The sequence below is a fragment of the Microtus oregoni genome, unplaced genomic scaffold (genome assembly GCF_018167655.1).
Source record: "Microtus oregoni isolate MIOR12 unplaced genomic scaffold, Mior012 000002F_ref0000024, whole genome shotgun sequence".
Classification (NCBI taxonomy): domain Eukaryota; kingdom Metazoa; phylum Chordata; class Mammalia; order Rodentia; family Cricetidae; genus Microtus; species Microtus oregoni.
This window is the reverse complement of record NW_024543061.1, coordinates 58,715,859-58,734,726: the sequence shown is the minus strand read 5'-3', so window position 1 is coordinate 58,734,726 and position 18,868 is coordinate 58,715,859.

The following is an 18,868-nucleotide window of genomic DNA, read 5'->3' as shown; positions in this document are numbered from 1 at the left end:
ACCCTGCCTGACCAAAAGGGCTAGGAAATTGTCTTTTGACTGTCTTTTTTCACTGATGCAGGCTAGGCTTCCACACTTTGTTGAACTCTCCAAAAGATGGCTTTACCAGTCTTGCAATTTTGGGTAAGTCTTGGACAAAACAGCCAAATTTTAAATTAACCTTGGTTTTGTTATGACTCAGTTTCCCCAGGTTAAAAACCAGCCAATGTCAGCAAAACCACAAGCAATTACCTTGACTGTACCTACACCTTGTTAATCCCACAGACTGAGAATAGGACCACTACGATAGTTTAAGGCCGAATTTGAAGCAAACTTTAATTAAATACTGGCTAGGTGGATGAGCTCTGATCAGGTCCACATCCAGTTTCCTGAAAAATGGCCCCAAGTCACAGTTTGTTGTGACTTAAGAAGGAAAACCCATAATTCATTGCATTTCCCATCAAGTCCAATCAGGGACAAGCATACATCCTGATGTACCTCCAGCCTACATCCAATCAGGGACAAACATCTATCCTGACACATATCCTGTCTGTGAACCTCCCTCTCACACATCATCAAGCACATCCAGTGCAGATGGGTCCAACAAACTTGTTTAGGGGAGTGAAGATGTGTGGCTGGTTATCTCCAGTAAACAACAGTCTCCAGCATTTCACGAGCTCTCTGTCCATGGGCAAGGCGTTTGCAGAGCAGAGGCATTTTCTTCCACGGATTGCTAAGGCATAGTAATTAAAACTTAAATTTAACTTTGGCTCTCACAATCCTTGTTCTTTTGGGCCAGTTCTTGTGTCTGTTACCAAAATAGATCACTATAACCTTAGGATTTTTTTTTTTTTTTTTTTTTTAAGACAGGGTCTCTATACATAGTCCTGGCTGTCCTGGAACTCACTCATTTTGTAGACCGGGCTATCCCAGAACTCACAGAGGTCTACCTGCTTCTGCCTCAGAGTGTTGGGTTTAAAGGCTGCCTGGCACTCCTTTAATTCCATCAGAGGCAGGTGGACCTCTGTGTGTTTAAGGCCAGCCTGGTCTACAAAGCTAGTTCCAAGACAGCCAAAGCTATACAGAGAAACCCTATCTCAAAAAAAAAAAAAAATGCAAGCAAACAACCAAAGGACATGTGCCACAATACCTGTCTGACCTTAGGGATTTTTTTTTTAAACTTTATTTATTTATTTAACTTTATTATGTTCGTTGGTGTGAAGGTGTCAGATCTCGTGGAACTACATTTTCAGACAGTTGTGAGCTGCCATGTGGGTGCTGGGAATCGAACCCGGGTCCTCTGGAAGAGCAGTCAGTGCTCTTAACCGCTGAGCCATCTCTCCAGCCCCAACCTTAGGGATTTTAATAAACTTTAGTCATCTAACATGTATCTGGTTGGTTGGAACCTCCAGCTAGCCCCTGCTTGGTCTGGGAAGCCCCATTACCCCCCCCTTCTCTCCAAACCCTGCCCACGGAGAGAGCCCCCCCCCCAAACAGAGAAAATGCACCAAAAGCCCAGTTGAGCAATCTTGGCTTCTGCAGTTCCTCCCCTGTAGTTAACTGCCAGCTGCCCAAATCCCCACCTAAGTTTTCAGTTTTTGACCGTACTTGGGCACAAACCCACCTTGTGGTGGACAGGCCATTACCCCTGGCCTATAAAGTCTCCCTGCTTTCATTCGGGGGTGCCACTTCTCTGGCCTATTTCTGAGACTTGCCCCAGAGTTGCTCTGCTCAAATTTACCTGTTGTTACTCTTTTTCAGTTCAGTGTGATCTGGCTTTCTGCATCTGCGGTGGAGAAACTTACTATGGGGTAGGGTGGGGCAGAATCACTATCATCCTAAACCTCATTTTCCACAAGCCTTACTCAGCTTACTCAGAACTTCTGTGATGACTTCGAACTTTCAGGACTTTGTCTTCTGTTTTAAATGCCTAAGATAAAATCCACCCTTATCTAAAATATTTAGATAAATATCTTTTAAAAAAATCTTATCTAAAATCTTTTAAGCACTTTTTCTTTAGGATTTATTTAGTTATTATGTATATAACATTCTGCCTCGGTGTATGCCCGCACGCTAGAGCAGAGCGCCAGATCTCAGTACAGATTGTTGTGAGCCACCATGTGGTTGCTGGGAATTGAACTCAGGACCTCTGGAAGAGCAGCCAGTGAGCCATCTCTCCAGCCCCCAACACTTTTTGACAAAAATATAAAATAAGACTTCAAACTTAAAGCTTTCTCAACAATTTTTTTTGTCTCTCTCTCTCTCTCCCCTACTTACTATTTATTTCATTTTCTTTTTCTTTCTTTCTTTTTTTTTGTTATTTCATTTTCTTGAACAAGAGTTTAACCCAGATTATATTCCTGGCACATCATTGCAAAATTGATCTTCTGTACATATACTTGTAACTACCAAGCTTCTTCCTATTGAGGGTCTCCAGGAAAATCTGTCCATTTAGACTTAAAGTTCACATTTTAGCAACAGTTTTTGCACATTACCAATGACTTTGGGTGGGAGAATACTCTTTGTGAGCAAGAAAAGGCAGGAAAGAAAATATACACAGAGCAAGGGTCTTTACTTGTTAACCACATAATTGCAGTTTCAGAGGACAGGGGACATTTATTTCCCCTATTCAGGCTAGGACAGAGAGGAGCAAGCAGCCCCAAGGTCTGTTAGAAAAGTAGTTCCTTTCCCCTCTAGATCCATCCCCAGATCTTGTGTAACTTTCTCACTGTGATTTATCATCTGTAAAAGAGTAACTTCAGGGCTGGAGAGATGGCTCAGTGGTTAAGAGCAGTGGCTGTTCTTCCAGAGGTCCTGAGTTCAATTCCCAGTAACCATATGGTGGCTCACTATCACCCATGTTGAGATTTGGTGCCCTCTTCCGGCCTGCAGGCAGACATACAGGCAGAACACTGTATACATAATAAATAAGTTTTTAAAAAAAGTAACTTCAGCATCCCTTGTCCCAATATCTCTTCTGTCTAATCCCAGGCACTCTCTCCAGCCTCTCCTGGAATTCCTGATTCTGGAATCCCTCTCATGCTCAAGTTTCAAAGATTCCGCCTGTGGCCTTGGTAGACCTCTTTGTTATCCCATACGTTGCTGGTTGGGGAATTGTTTTCTCATCTGCTGTCACAACGCCCAGTGCAGGTGGATGTTCTCTTTCCCAAGCAGACATGACAGCCCTTCTTGCCAATCTTCATCAGAGATGAGAAGACACCATATTGACATCAACTCAGGCCAGGGAGAGAGTGATACTTGATACTAGAGTTCATTTTATAAATTTGAATTTCTGAACTGGTAAGGGAGATGTTTACAAATCTCCCCCATCTAGGGGAACTCCCTGAGTGGAAATGTTGGTTGAGAGTATTCCTTTGTGGGCTAGAGTCATGGGGCTCAGTGGTTAAGAGCACACACTCTTTTTTTTTTAATTTATTTATTTATTAAAGATTTCTGTCTCTTCCCTGCCACCGCCTCCCATTTCCCTCCCCCTCCCCCAATTAAGCCCCCCCCCCCCTCAGCCCGAAAAGCAATCAGGGTTCCCTGTCCTGTGGGAAGTCCAAGGAACCCCCACCTCCATCCAGGTCTATTAAGTTGAGCATCCAAACTGCCTAGGCTCCCACAAAACCAGTGCGTGCAGTAGGATCAGAAACCCATTGCCATTGTTCTTGAGTTCTCAGTATTCCTCATTGTCCGCTATGTTCAGAGAGTCCGGTTTTATCCCAGGCTTTTCCAGATTCAGGCCAGCTGGCCTTGGTGAGTTCCCGATAGAACATCCCCATTGTCTCAGTGTGTGGGTGCACCCCTCGCGGTCCGGAGTTCCTTGCTCGTGCTCTCTCTCCTTCTGCTCCTGATTTGGACCTTGAGATTTCAGTCCTGTGCTCCAATGTGGGTCTCTGTCTCTGTCTCCTTTCATCGCTTGCTGAAGGTTAATATTCAGGAGGATGCCTATATGTTTTTCTTTGGGTTCTCCTTATTTAGCTTCTCTAGGATCACTAATTATAGGCTCAGTGTCCTTGGTTTATGGCTAGAAACCAAATATGAGTGAGTACATCCCATAATCCTCTTTTTGGGTCTGGCTTACCTCACTCAGGATAGTGTTTTCTATTTCCATCCTTTTGCATGCAAAATTCAAGAAGTCCTTGTTTTTTATTGCTGAAGAACTTCAAATGGCCAAAAGACACTTAAGGTCATGCTCAACTTCCTTAGCGATCAGGGAAATGCAAATCAAGACAACTTTAAGATACCATCTGACACCTGTCAGATCAACCTGACACAGACACTAAAACTGAGATGTGATGACAGATTGGAAGGTCTGGGTGTAGACCATGCAGATCATAGCCTCCTGACTTTGACAAAGATGCCAAAAGTACACATTGGAGAAAAGACAGCCCTTTTAATAAATGGTGTTGTTACAACTAGATAGGTACATGTGAAAGAATGAAACCTGGGGCTGAGTGGCAGTGGCACAAGCCTTTAATCACAGCATGGAGGGCGCAGAGACAGGCAGATTTCATTTCTGAGTTTGAGGATGACCTGGTCTACAGAGTGAGTTCTGTTGAAATAAGGGCGGCAGGGCTACGTCCCTGGCACCCGGCCGCCCCCACGGCTAGCTTTACCCGAAATAATTACATGGAAACTGTATTCTTTTAAACATCGCTTGGCCATTTTCTATCTAGCCTCTTCTAGGCTAGCTCTCGCACCTGGACTAGCCCATTTCTAATAATCTGCTGTAGCCCATGAGCTGGCTTACCAGGAATGATCTTAACCTGCGTCTGTCTGGATTGGGAGAATCATGGCGACTCCCTGACTCAGCTTCTTTCTCCCAGCCTTCTGTTCTGTTTACTCCTCCCACTTATGCTTTAACCTATGAGGGCCAAAGCAGTTTCTTTATTGCTTCAGAGTTCCAGGACAGCCAAGTCTACACAGAGAAATCCTGCCTCAATAAAATAAATAAATAAATAAGAATGAAACCTGGCAGTTGGACCCCATCTATACAAAAATCAATTCTGAAAGAATCAAAGATTTTAGTATAAAAACTGAAATTCTAAAACTGCTAACGGACAAATATTTTGAGATTTAGGCAAAGGTAAGGACTTTCTACATAGGTCTATAGTCACTCAGGAGGTAAGGCTGGCAGTCAACAAATGTGTGAAGTTAAAAGAGTCTTAAACAACAAAGTTAAACAACTGAGTAAAGAGGCACCCAGTTTGCCAGTTAACACATGTAACAGGATTAATATGTAGAATATTCAAAGAAGTCAAAAGCTAAATACCAAGAAAGCAACAATCCAGTCAAAAGTTGTCTAATGGCCTTCCTGCTGATTGCACACCAAAACAAGATAACAAGACCCTGTTCCTGAAGGTACCACATGTTCTGGTTTTGGGACACAGAGAAATCCAGCTGGACTTGGGGTGGCTAGCTAGCATAGATTGTCTGGACTTGGGGTGGCAAGCTCGCATGGAATGGCTGGACTTGGGGTGGCTATCTTGCATGTAATGGGTGGACTTGGGGTGGCTAGCTCGCATGGAAAGGCCAGACTTGGGGTGGCTAGCTCACATGGAAAGGCCAGACTTGGGGTGGCTAGCTCGCATGGGATGGCTGGACTTGGGGTGGCAAGCTCGCATGGAATGGCTGGACTTGGGGTGGCTAGCTCTCATGGATTAGCTGGACTTGGGGTGGCTATCTTGCATGTAATGGGTGGACTTGGGGTGGCTAGCTCGCATGGAAAGGCCAGACTTGGGGTGGCTAGCTCGCAGGTGCGGGAAGTGTTAGAGGCTGTAGGGGAGAACTGTCAGTAACAGCTACCCAGCTGTGGACCTCGAGTATAGCACTACTGACAGGCCTGACAGGATGGCTTCACGGTGCGATAGTGGCTTGTCTTATGGGAGCGAACAGCGACTTTCTGATGGGTTTCAGGCCTGCCCCATAGGAGGGAGTTCTAATATGATCCTGTACATTAGCTCAAAGTCAATGATTGGGATGTCATCGGGCCCAGTTTGGAAACCACTGTTATTTTGCTGAATGGATATGATATACCATTAAATTACCTTCCAAATAATTATATTTATTTTAATCCCACTGGTTGAGAATGAGATCACTATTGCAATTTAAAGCCAAATTTGAAGCAAACTTTAATTAAATACTGGCCAGATGAAGATGGATGGGCTCTGGCTAGGTCCATCTCTGGGTTCCTGGGAAAATGGCCATGAGTCACACCTTGCAGAGGCTTAAAAAGGCAACGCTGTAAGGCCACCGTATTTCCCTTTAAGTCCAATCAAGGGCAAGCATACATCCTGATGTATTTCCTGCCAACTTACTGCCTGCCTACATCCAATTAGGGAAAAGCATATATCCTGACATACTTCCTGCCCAAGTACCCGACATCTGATTAAGCTGTATATATGTATATATATATATATATATATATATATATATATATATATATATATCTGTGTGTATTCATTTTATAAGAGCTCTTACTCTGGAGAACCCTGACTAATAGAGCCCATAATTATCCAATGTGATGAGAACAAGTTGTTGGAGTGCCCTATGTGGTGTGGGTCAGTTGAAGAAAGAAGGTTCTCCAAGATGAATTTTTTTTTTGGTTGTTGTTGTTTTGTTTTTTGAGACAGGGTTTCTCTGTAGTTTTGGAGCCTGCTCTGGAACTAGCTCTTGTAGACCAGGCTGGCCTTGAACTCACAAAGATCCGCCTGCCTCTGCTTCCCGAGTGCTGGGATTAAAGGCATGCGCCACCACCGTCAGACTCCAAGATGAAATTTTACGGCCTAGTGGTAGTAGAAAGGTCCAGCCTCTTCTGATGGACTGAACCCTGAAGAGCTGTACAAAGGCGTATTTATTGATTTTATACAAAATATTTCCTCATACTAAGGTCCCTAATCTAATTTCCATGTCTTACTGAAGGAAAGCATCACATGCCCTCACGCCTCTAGTCCTTTATTATGTATGGTTTGCAATACACAATAATATAGGAGCCTCAGGTGTGTCTGAGGTGTCTTGTGGCCAAAGTCATGGGATGGCTGCAAAGCCCCTTCAGCAAAACAATTCTACAGATGATGGAAGCCAATTACTGGTTTCCACAATGATTCTACAAGGTCAAAGGACTTCAAACAAACAGCTGTTCATTTTAATGTCTACACCAGATACAGTGACTCTGCTAAGTTCCCACAACAAGTGAAGATTGAAAACTCATCTGTGACCCGTCTATCTCCCTTTCTGCAAAGCTAAGGACATACTGTAGAAAAAGGAAAAGCTGGGTTCCTTGCCAGGATTCGATGGCAAGACCCCGTTGCTGTAGATGTTACACACTTTGGATACAGGACGCAGAAATGAGGCTGGAGCCAGGCTGGACGCTTCCTCCCTGCTGATGAGTGTTTACAAGGTCAGAGGTGCTGTGCAGGCTGCTGCCCAAGAACAGTCATCAACAGCCTTACCTATGTGTACATCCATCATGGCTGCCGCCCGAGAACAGTCATCAACAGCCTTACCTATGTGTACATCCATCATGGCTGCCGCCCGAGAACAGTCATCAACAGCCTTACCTATGTGTACATCCATCATGGCTGCCGCCCGAGAACAGTCATCAACAGCCTTACCTATGTGTACATCCATCATGGCTGCCGCCCGAGAACAGTCATCAACAGCTTTAGCTGCTTGTAAATCCATTATGCTGTGATACAAACCTGTCAGCCAGGAGGCCACTGATAGAATAATGGCATGACTTTTTAGGCGACCAACTGTTTTCTGTTTGGATCTAAGGCCTGGTATGGTAAACCTGGTCAACAGCTTATGGGTGCTGAACTCACAGACCACGGTGGGGACTGGGGGAGTTTACTACTGAGCTTTTGCTAAACAGACATGTGGTCAAACTACCTTCTAAACTGGGTATTTTATACCCATGGGCTAGTGTTGCTTTCAGTATTAACCAGGTGAAGCATCCTTTTTCTTGACGTTTTGAAAAGTTATGAGTCTCTGCATAAACCCTCGACAATGAGAAGCTTTCCTGGTTAATACTGACAGCAACACTAGCCCATGGGTGTAAAATAGGGAGGGGGACTTGTTCGGGGGAGGGGGAGGGAAATGGGAGGCGGTGGCAGGGAGGAGGCAGAAATCTTTAATAAATAAAAAAAAAAAAGTCAAGAATAAGTGATAGCTAAGTCCTCAGCCCTGAATGGGCATCTGTAGTATCTGTCCAAGGCCCACAAGACACTGCAGAAGAGGTTATGAACAGACTGTGGGAGCCAGAGTATGCAGAGGAGTGCTGTGAGATGACATCTTCGGATGTGACGTGGCCATTACTGTAATGGTTTAAGTAAAATGCGGCAGGACCCCGATATTTAATCTAGCCCTGCTTTACCTATTAAGTTGAGAGCCAGTACAGTCAAGCTTGGACTCAGCTCTCCAGGCAGATTCTATACTGTAGCTGTACCTGATAAACAGCTCTCAACTGCTCAGAGATCTGGGGAATATGGCATTTAAATATTTAATTATTAAAAGACTTTTTATAACAAAAAGAGACAGGTTGGCTCCTAGCAGCAGCACTCTATTTCCTCCAAAGAAGATAGAAGACAAATGGGCACAAAACAATGTCCATCTGCAATTCACTTCAACTGCCAAGTGCTGACCAGTGGGAAAAACTGCCATTTATCTAAACTGAAGATCACCAGACAGTGGACAGAATTGCTGGAATCGACAGCCTAGCTGCTCAGGGCAAGATAGGCTTGTTTTCCTACAGGTTTCTTAGCTCACAGGATCTTCTGGAGCCTGGCAGGCCCTGTGCTAAACAGCAAAAAGCTGGAATTGAAAACAGCTGCCTCGTGGAGCCAACCAATCTTGTTGACAGCAGTAGCAGTGGCAGGGACAGTTTGAGGAAAAGTGGAGCCAGTGGAGCTGGTAGGACCTCAACAGAGTGAGGGATTACACCATAGCTGAAAACCTGAGACCACAAGGCTTATAGGGGACGTCTCCCCTCCATAGGTGGGGTGTGAAATGGCAGCAAACACGGCAGGGCTTGTAGAAGAGTGTTCTCTATATACAGGCAGGGTGTTAAAGCCTGACTGGCTCTGGTCCGGGCAACTTGGAAGCTAGAGAGGCTTGAGGCTGCTCTGAGTAGCCTCTCACAGTGGGGACCACTGATGAGTGGTCCAAAAGAAAAAGGAGAAGGAAAAATCTGAGGGACTCTGGGCTCCCAGTCAAATGCACTGCACAGCGTGCGCAGTGCTAGAAGGGGAGGACTGACCCCGGATTGTCTGGTCATAGTTTTAGCTATGGAAAGCAGTGAAGGGCTCAACCGGAGCCATGAAGGCTGAGGTTGGGGGCTGGAAGGGGAAAACTCACCACTGAAGCTGCTGGTATGTGTAGAGGTCAGCACTCAGGCAGATGGAACATGTGATTGTTGTGGAAAAATACCCAGATCTGGATCCTGACCCTGGGAGAGGGGCAGGAGGGCCTACCAAGCCTGATGGCACCAATGTAATGGTTTAAGTAAAATGCTGCAGGTCCCTGAGCAGCAGCAGGCAGCAGGTCCCGAGACCACAGCAGGCCACGACAGCAGTCAGGTCCCAGGCAGGAAGCTGTGTGGTGGGTAAGAGACCGAGACAGATGGGCATGCTATGCAGAGTGAAGTTGGATATTTATTTAGTGGGTTATTGAAGGGAAGGGGAGAAGAGGGAAGAGCAGAGAGAGAGAGAGAGAGGCAGAGAGAGAGAGAGAGAGAGAGAGAGAGAAGTGGGGAGAAGGGAGAGACAGAAGCTGCCTCTTCAAGAGAGAGAGAGATAGAAAAAAGGGATTCAGGCTGGAAGCTGAAGATCAGCTTGCCTGGGCAGGTGGGGAAGGGAGTGGGCAGGTCTCTTAAAGGAGTCGGACAGACCATTACAATTACAATTACAATTACAATTATGAACACAGCAATGGTGGATGACTGCATAAAACCTGCTTCAAATGAAGATGTGAAAATAGAAGAGGAACTGGTTAGGAGAAAAGGGGGGCAGCAAGAACACACACACAATAAACAAGTAAATAAACATATGTTAAAAGACCATATTCTAGACCACAAAGCAAGTCTTACTAATACAAGAAGTCCAAACCATTTTTTTAAAAAATATTATTTATTATGTATACAATGTTCTGTCTATGTGTATGCCTGCAGGCCAGAAGGGGGCACCAGACCTCATTACAGATGGTTGTGAGCCACCATGTGGTTGCTGGGAATTGAACTCAGAACCTTTGGAAGAGCAGGCAATGCTCTTAACAGCTGAGCCATTTCTCCGGCCCCCCAAACCATTTATTGTATTGTGTCAGATCACATTGCAACAAAACTAGAAATCAACAGAAGAGAAACCACAGGAACTACCCAGAATACTTAGAGGCTGAAGAATATACCTTTTTATGACCAGTGAGTCTTTGAAGAAATTTGGGAGAATTTCCTTAAGTTCCTGCCTCAAAGAAAATAAAATAAAAATACGGCTTACCAGAGCATTTGGGATACAGTTAAGTCATTCTAATAAGAAAATTTATGGCTGAGTATTCTTACATTAAAGTCAGAGATTAAAAAAATAATGTACCTCAAGGCATTATAAAAACAAAGCCCCAAATTCTAAAGATCAGGGCAGAGAATAGTGAAATAGTAAAAGAATCAAGAAACCAGAGTTTCTTCTCTGAAAAAAATAAATGAAGTTGATAAACTCCTAACCTAAATTAGACAAGTGAAAATGAAAAGGTTACAACTAGTTCAGAAGAAATTCAAAGGAATGTTAGAAAAGGCGTTGTATATTTATATTTAAAAAACTAAACTGGGGGGGCTGGAGAGATGGCTCAGAGGTTGGGAGCCCTGGCTGCTCTTCCACAGGTCCTGAGTTCCGTTCCCAGAAACCACTTGGTGGCTCATGGCCATCTGTGGTGAGATCTGGTGCCCTCTTCTGGCCAACAAGCATACAGACAGACGGAACACTGTATACATAATAAATAGATAAATCTTTTTTTTTTTTTTTCGAGACAGGGTTTCTCTGTGTTTTTTTTGGAGCCTGTCCTGGAACTAGCTCTGTAGACCAGGCTGGTCTCAAACTCACAGAGATCCGCCTGCCTCTGCCTCCCGAGTGCTGGGATCAAAGGCGTGCGCCACCACCGCCCGGCAAGATAAATCTTAATTAAAAAAAAAAAACTAAACTGAGGGGACTGGGAGATGGTTCAGAGGTTAAAAGCACTGACTGCTCTTCCAGAGGTCCTAAGTTCAGGTCCCAGCAATCACATGGCTCATCACAATCTGTAATGAAATCTGGTGCCCTCTGCTGGCTTGCAGTATACATGCAGACAGAACACTGTAAATATAATTAATAAATTAATCTAAAAAAAAAAAACAAACTGGGAAATTTTAGAAGAAACAAATTCCTAAACACACAACTTACCGACATGAAATCAGGAGGGTATTAACCCTTAGACTAAAGACCCATGGCAGTTGAGATGAAGCAAAAATAAAGTTCTCTTAAGGGGCTGGAGAGATGGTTCAATTAGGAAAGTGCTTGCCACCCAAGAGTAAGGACTTGAGTGCTGATCTTCAGCTGGCCGGTGGTGGCACATGCCTTTGATCCCAGGATTCGGGAGGCAGAGAAAAGCGAATCTCTGTGAGTTCGAGGCCAGCCTAGTCTACAAGAGTGCTGATCTTCGGCACCCACAGAAATAGACGAACATGACTGCCATGTACCTATAATTCCAGTGCTGAGGAGGCAGAGAAAGGAGCGTCTCACAGATTTACTGGTCAGAGAGTATAATCAAACGCCTGAACCATAGGTTCAGTGAGAGAGTCAGTCCGATAAGGATGGGGAAAGCAATTTAGGAACATGTCTAATACTGACTCCACATGGCTGTGTTATCTACTAGTTTATTACAAATGGAAACATTCCCTTCACAAGGGGTGGGGACTTGGGAACACAGATTAACACAATGCCATAGGTCTGGGAAAGTGGAATTTTTTTTTGGGGAGAGGGGGAAGTGGAAACTTAACAATTCTTTTGAGATGTCTCTCTGCTTTACAGGAGGAGATTCTGACCAGCAGAGAGGCAGAGAGGAGATTTCTCTGACCTGAAGAGTTGTCTGCAAGGTGTGCTTGCAGCCCCAGCAATACAGCTTTCTGTGTGTTGTGACTTGTATCTGGCTGGGCTTTTCAGTGGTGTGGCTGCATTTAAGACATTCCTGCTTCCATGAGTAACTCTGTACACATTACCAACTAGGACTTCAGTGAAGTCATTATTTTGGTTTGTCAGGAGTTCCCTTTCTGGATCTCTGTGTGTGTTGTTCTTTATAGAAAAAAGTCACAGAACACCATGTATGCATATACGCACTACCTCCACATGCATGCAACCATGTAACACAAAAATAAATATCACAAAGAAAATATTCCAGTGCTCTGAAAACTATTCCATGCAACAGAAGGAAAACTACCAAGCTTATTCTACAAAGTCACGCTTAAGCAGTCACAAAACTAGACCAGGGTAAAAATAACAACAAAGGAAAACTACAGAGCACCTTCTCTGATGAATACAGATGCAAAAATATTCAATAAAATTCTTGCAAACTGAGCCAGGTGGTGGTGGGGCATGCCTTTAATCTCAGCATTCAGGGCAGAGGCAGGTGGATCTCTGTGAGTTCGAGGCCAACCTGGTCTATAGAGAACTGAGTTCCAGGACAGTTGGGGCTGTTCCACAGAGAAACCTTGTCTTGAAAAAACAACAACAAAAAATCTTACAAACTGAATGTATAAAAAGCCATTTATAAATTTCAATACCCAAGGGGCTGGAGAGATGGCTCAGAGGTTAAGAGCATTGCCTGCTCTTCCAAAGGTCCTGAGTTCAATTCCCAGCAACCACATGGTGGCTCACAACCATCTGTAATGGGGTCTGGTGCCCTCTTCTGGCCTGCAGGCATACACACAGACAGAATATTGTATACATAATAAATAAATATGAAAAAAAAGAAAAAAAAAGAAAAAAAATTTCAATACCCAAGAGGCTGGAGAGATAGCTCAGAGGTTAAGAGCATTGGCTGCTTTTCCAGAGGTCCTGAGTTCAATCCCCAGCAACCACATGTTGGCTCACAACTATCTTCTGACATGCAATTGTACATGCAATTAGAACACTGTATACATAATAAATAAATAAAATCTTAAAAAATTTCAATACCCTTCAGGACAAGGACCCTGAAGAAACTAGAAATAAAAGGAGCATTTGTAATGAAGTCACCTCCAGTCCACATTATACTAAATGAGGGAAGGCTGAAAGCATTTCTTCTAAGATCAGAAGGACAGAGGAATGTCCATTCTCCACTCGCTTATTCATTATGGTGCTTAAAGTTTAGATAAAGCAATATGGCAGGAGAAGGGTGAAGAAGCTATACAATATGAAGAAGTCGAAGTAACCCTGCTTGGAGATGACAGGACTCTTAAATAGCCCATTAGAAAATTCCTAGTATGGACAAACATTTTCAGTGAGTAGTTGAATATAGAATCAACATAAAATATCATTAGCTTTTCTATATACCAATAATGAACTTACTGGGAAACAGACCAGTGAAGAGTCTAATTCTTACCAAAAATCCCAGGAGAAAACCTAGCTGAGAAGAGAAACGATTTCAACAATAAAAACTCAAAGATACTGAAGAAAGCATGGGATGATGGAAAGATCTAGTATGTTGCTCATGGATTGGCAGAATTAATGTGGTAAAAATGGCTACGTTACCAAATGCATTCTAGAAATCCAATGCCAAATCACTGTAAGAAAATCCGATGACATTTTCCACAGCACTAAAAATCATTTGGCTCCCACTGATCCTTTGACCCTCTGATCACCCCTGTGAAGTGAGAGATACAGGATAGGTAGCTGAGTACCCCAGCCTCCCCATCTCCCACAAATCACCAACTGTCTCACAAGGAAACTTAGACAACTCTTAGCCAAGACCAATGAACTAGGGGAAGATCAGGCACTGATGTAAACACCTTTTCAACATAAGAGTGCCCAAGCACTGATGCAAACACCCTTTCAGTATAAGAGTGCAGAGATGCATTACAAAGAGTAGGAACTCACTTTGACCCACACATAACTGATTTGTTTTTAAAAAAAGATTTATTCATTTATTATGAATACCATGTTCTGGTTGGTTTGGATGCCTCTGGCCAGAAGAGGGCGCCAGACCTAACTACAGATGTTAGCCATTATGTGGTTGCTGGGAATTGAACTCAGGACCTCTGGAAAAACAGCCAGTACTCTTAACTGTTGAGCCATCTCTCTAGTGCCCCCCCCCCCCTTTGTTTTGAGACAGGGTTTCTCTGTGTAACAGCGATCCCTCCCCTTCCTTCTCTCCATCCACTTAGTTTTAGGAGGTGTCAGACAGGGGCTGATAACTTCTGTTTCTCCCAAGATTCCTGATGAGGCAGATGGCCTTGAACTTTATTTGCAGATCCATTATGTTAGATGCACGTGGTTTTCTCCAAAGGATGTTTCTGGTGCTATTGGCAGACGTGCCGCAGGTGTAATGGCTTTAGTGGCCTGACTATTAATAGTCTTTGCCAATGTAATTAGCTAAGATGAGGTCAGACTGGAGTAAGATAGGACCTTAACCCAACAGGACTGGGGTTATGTAAGGAGAGACAACGAGACACACAAGGATGCCATGAGACCACATAGGCAGAAATGAAATCCTGTAGCTGGTTAAGAAACACCAAGGATTCCTAGCAGCTAACAGGTCTTGAAGGTTTCTACTCTCTGTACTTCAGAGAGACCATCACTCTGAAGATACCTTGACTTCAGATTTCTCGCCTCCAAAATCATCAGATAGCACATTACTCTTGTCTCAGCTCACTCAGTTTGTAGTACTGCTTCAGTATGCATAGAATATCCTAGCTGGGCATAGTCACAATCTTTAATCCCAGCACTCAGAGGCGGAGGCAGGTTGAGTTCGAGGCCAGCCTGGTCTATATAGTGTGTTTGGGATAGCCAGGGCTACATAGTGAGACCCTGTCTAGGAAAAAAAAATACAAAAGAAGAAAATGAACATTCTGGGGATGGTGTCAATAAGTCATCCCCTTGTACCAGCTGCCTTTGAGTGTGGGTAGAACCTGAGACCTGTTTCCATCCGGTATGCTCCGGCAGATGTGATGGAATGCCACTTCTATAACATTATCATAGTGCATTTAGCAACTGCAAGGACAGCTTCTCTTTGTTTTTTTTTTTTTTTTTTAAAGGCCACATGGTGTCAGAAAACTTGTGTGGACTCCTTATACTTAATCCAATAGATAGTAAGAAGCTGGAGTTCTCAACTCTGCAACTCTAAGGAAGTACATTCTGCCACTCCGGTGTGCTTAGGAGGGATCCAGAGAAGAACAGGGCTTGTCTGACACTGTGGGTCAGGTTCGTCAGATGCCAGCGTAGACTGCTGGCACCTATGGGCTGCACATCGGCAGTGCCTCTTTACTGTGGCTGGAGGTCTGTTGTGGTCTGAACGCAAAGTGTGTGTTCCCGTGTTTGAACACGTGGTCTCCTGCTGGTGGCATTGTCTGGGAAGGTTATGAAACCATGAGGGGGTGGAGCTTTGTGGAGGACGTATATCACCTGTGGTGGGTTTTGACGTTCTCCAGCTCCATCCTGTCTCCCCTTTTGGACTGCTGATCCATTGTGCTGAGCTGGCTCCATGCTCTTTTGGCCATACCTTCCTTGACACGGAGCTGTAAACCAAAATGCACTTTCTTCCCATACTTGCTTTTCTCAGGGAATTTTATCATTACAAGACAAACAAAATGAAGAGGGTTGATGCTGTCCGTTGAGCTGAACCTATCAATTGGAGCACACATGGAGCCTATACATTGCAGTGGCTTCTTTTTTACATGGTAGCTGATTTCCCCTAGAGTAAGTATTCCAAAGAAAATGGGCAAACTTTGAAGACTTCTAAGGGCTTTTGGTGCCGACCACTGTGATGTGACATCATTTGTTTTCTATTAACGTATGCAGTCATCAGCCTGTGTAGATGGAGGTGACACAGACATTGGCTTTTTAAGAATGAATGACAAAGAACTTGTGTGCATCATGTTAAAACTGCCTGATTGGCCAAGTGAGGTGGCACACACCTTTAATCTTGGTTTAACCTTTAATTGGTAGGCAAAGGTGAATCTCAGTGATTTCGAGGCCAGCCTTGTCTACAGAGTGAGTTCTAGCACAGTTAGGGCTGTTACACAGAGAAACCCTGTCTTGAGAAACCAAACCAAACAAACAAAGCTGCCTGGTTGTTATTGGGATATGCCTGCCTTATATACATAGATGGTAGCTGTGAATTCAACAGATGTTACTTGATGGAGGAAGGTCATTGGCTAATAAAGGATCTGCCTTGGCCCATTTTATTGGTTAGAAGATAGGTGGGAGGAGTAAACAGAACAGAACGCTGGGAGGAAGAGGAAGTGAGCTCAGACCCCACAGCTCTCCTCTCGGGAGCAGACGCCTGAGAGAGACGCCATGCCCCGCTCCCGGGCAGACACACGCCATGAAGCTCCGACCCAGGATGGACTAGGCTAGAATCTTCCCCCCATGAAGCTCCGACCCAGGATGGACTAGGCTAGAATCTTCCCGGTAAGACCGGTTCTCACAGATTATTAGAGATGGGTTGATCGAGATGTGAGAATTAGCCTGTAAGTGCTAGAGCTAAAGGGCCAAGCAGTGTTTAAATGAATACAGTTTGTGTGTTGTTATTTTGGGGCATAAGCTAGCCGTGCAGGCAGCCAGGGTGCTGGGAACGCAGCCCCGCCGCTCTTATTACTACAGTTACTGACCAGGTGGACTCAGGTGTATACCAATTGAAGGTATGACATTCTTTTTCTCCGTTTCATAAAGTTCTCTCCTGATCTTTCAAGTCAGTTATCATTTCTTTGTGTTCTATGAATAAATACTGGGGGAGTCATACACTATATATCTGTGTTCAGATTCTTTCAATGGGCAGTTTTCTGATTTATCATTAATATTGCTCATGCTTTGTTGATGTATTTTATTTCTGGGTTTAATTCCACTGTATAAGTATTCCAGTTTCTTTTTTTTTTGAGACAGGGTTTCTCTGTGTAACAGCTCTGGCTACCCTGGAACTCAATTTATGGACTAGGCTGGGCTCGAACTTACAGAGATCCACCTGTCTTTGCCTCCTGAGTGCTGGGATTCCAGTTTTTTTTTTTTTAATTTTTAGTGTGCGAATACAAATGGGTGTTACAAATGGCAATGTCATAGTCTTGTGTTGCAGGAGCTCCTTCCACTCCTTCAGCCAATAGCTGCTGAGATACCAGCCCATTGGGGCGTAGTCTCTCTTTCTTTAAAAAAGCAGAAATTGCCCTCGCTCTTGGCTTCCGGCTCTGCTTCCAGCGACTAGACTCCCTTCCTGATTGTGCAGAGGGCTGTTGTCTGGGACGGTGATCTGTAAATTTTCCTCTTTAAATAAATAACTATTCTATTAATCATAATTCCAAACTGGTGTGGGATTGTTTGTGACTTACGCCTTTGTCTTGTATACATTGTCAAATGTTTTCTAAGTATTCCTGGGAGTATTCTTTTTCCTTTTTCTCACTAATCAAATCCATAAAGTTTGAATGACCAAAGACCTTTGACATAATTTACCCCTGTAGATGAGATGATGGTTTGCTATCATGAGCCTTTTGGGATTAGGGATACTACAGCTTCTAAGGTCTACTACAAAGAACAGAACAGTACCTGTGCAGGATAGCTGCATGTTGACACGAGCTAAAGTCATCTGATTAAGAAAATGGCTCTGTTAAGATAGGGCTGTAAGGGGGCTGGAGAGACGGCTCAGCAGTTAAAGAGCACTGGCTGCTTTTCCAGAGGACTCAGGTTCAATTCCCAGCATTCACATGGCAGCTCTGTATCTCTAGTTCTAGGGAACCTGACACCCATGGCAAAACACCAATGCACATAAAATAAATAAATTTAAAACAGATGAAAGGATATAGCTGTGTCTCAATAAAACTTAAAAAAAAAGATAGGGTGCTGTGGAACAATCCTTTTTTATACTACGAATATTTATTACTCTCATTGGTTAATAAAAAGCGGACAGGCCGGTAGTTGGGCAGGAAGTTAGGCAGAAAAAACCAAACTGAGAATGATGGGAAGAAGGGCAGACTTGGGAGATACCAGCCAGCCTCTGAGCAAGCAGGATGTGTAAAAATGGGGTAATAAACCATGAGCCATGTGGCAAAGCATAAATGGAAATATGGGTTTTGTTGTAAGAGTTAACTAGTAATAAGCCTGAGCTATTGCCCTAGCATTTATAATTTATATAAGCCTCAGTGAGTTTATTTGGGACTGGGCAGTAGGGACAGGGAAACATCTGTCTACAGTACGGTTGTAAGCTCAGGGGTGATGGCACATGTCTTTAATCCCAGCATGCACTATGGGGGCAGTGGCAGATGGATCTCTGTGAGTTCCAGGTCAGTCTCCTCTACAGAGTGAGGTCAAGGATATAGCAAGAGCTGTTATACAGAGAAACCCTGTTGTAAAACACACACACACACACACACACACACACATGGTTGTAGGCAGGCCTGTAAGGCATTTTCTTAATTAGCGGTTGATGGGTGAAGGCTCAACCCCAGCCAATTGTGGGTGGTGCCATCCCTGTGCTGGTGGTCCTGGGTTTTATAAGAAAGCAGGCTGAATAAGCCAGTAGGCAGTACCCCTCCATCACCTCTGCATCAACTCCTGCCTCCGTGTTGCTGCCCAGCTTGAGTTTCTGTTTTGACTTCCTTTGATGATTAGTAAACCTGGCTTAGAGGTTAAGAGCATTGGCTGCTCTTTCAGAGGTCCTGAGTTCAATTCCCAACAACCACATGGCAGCT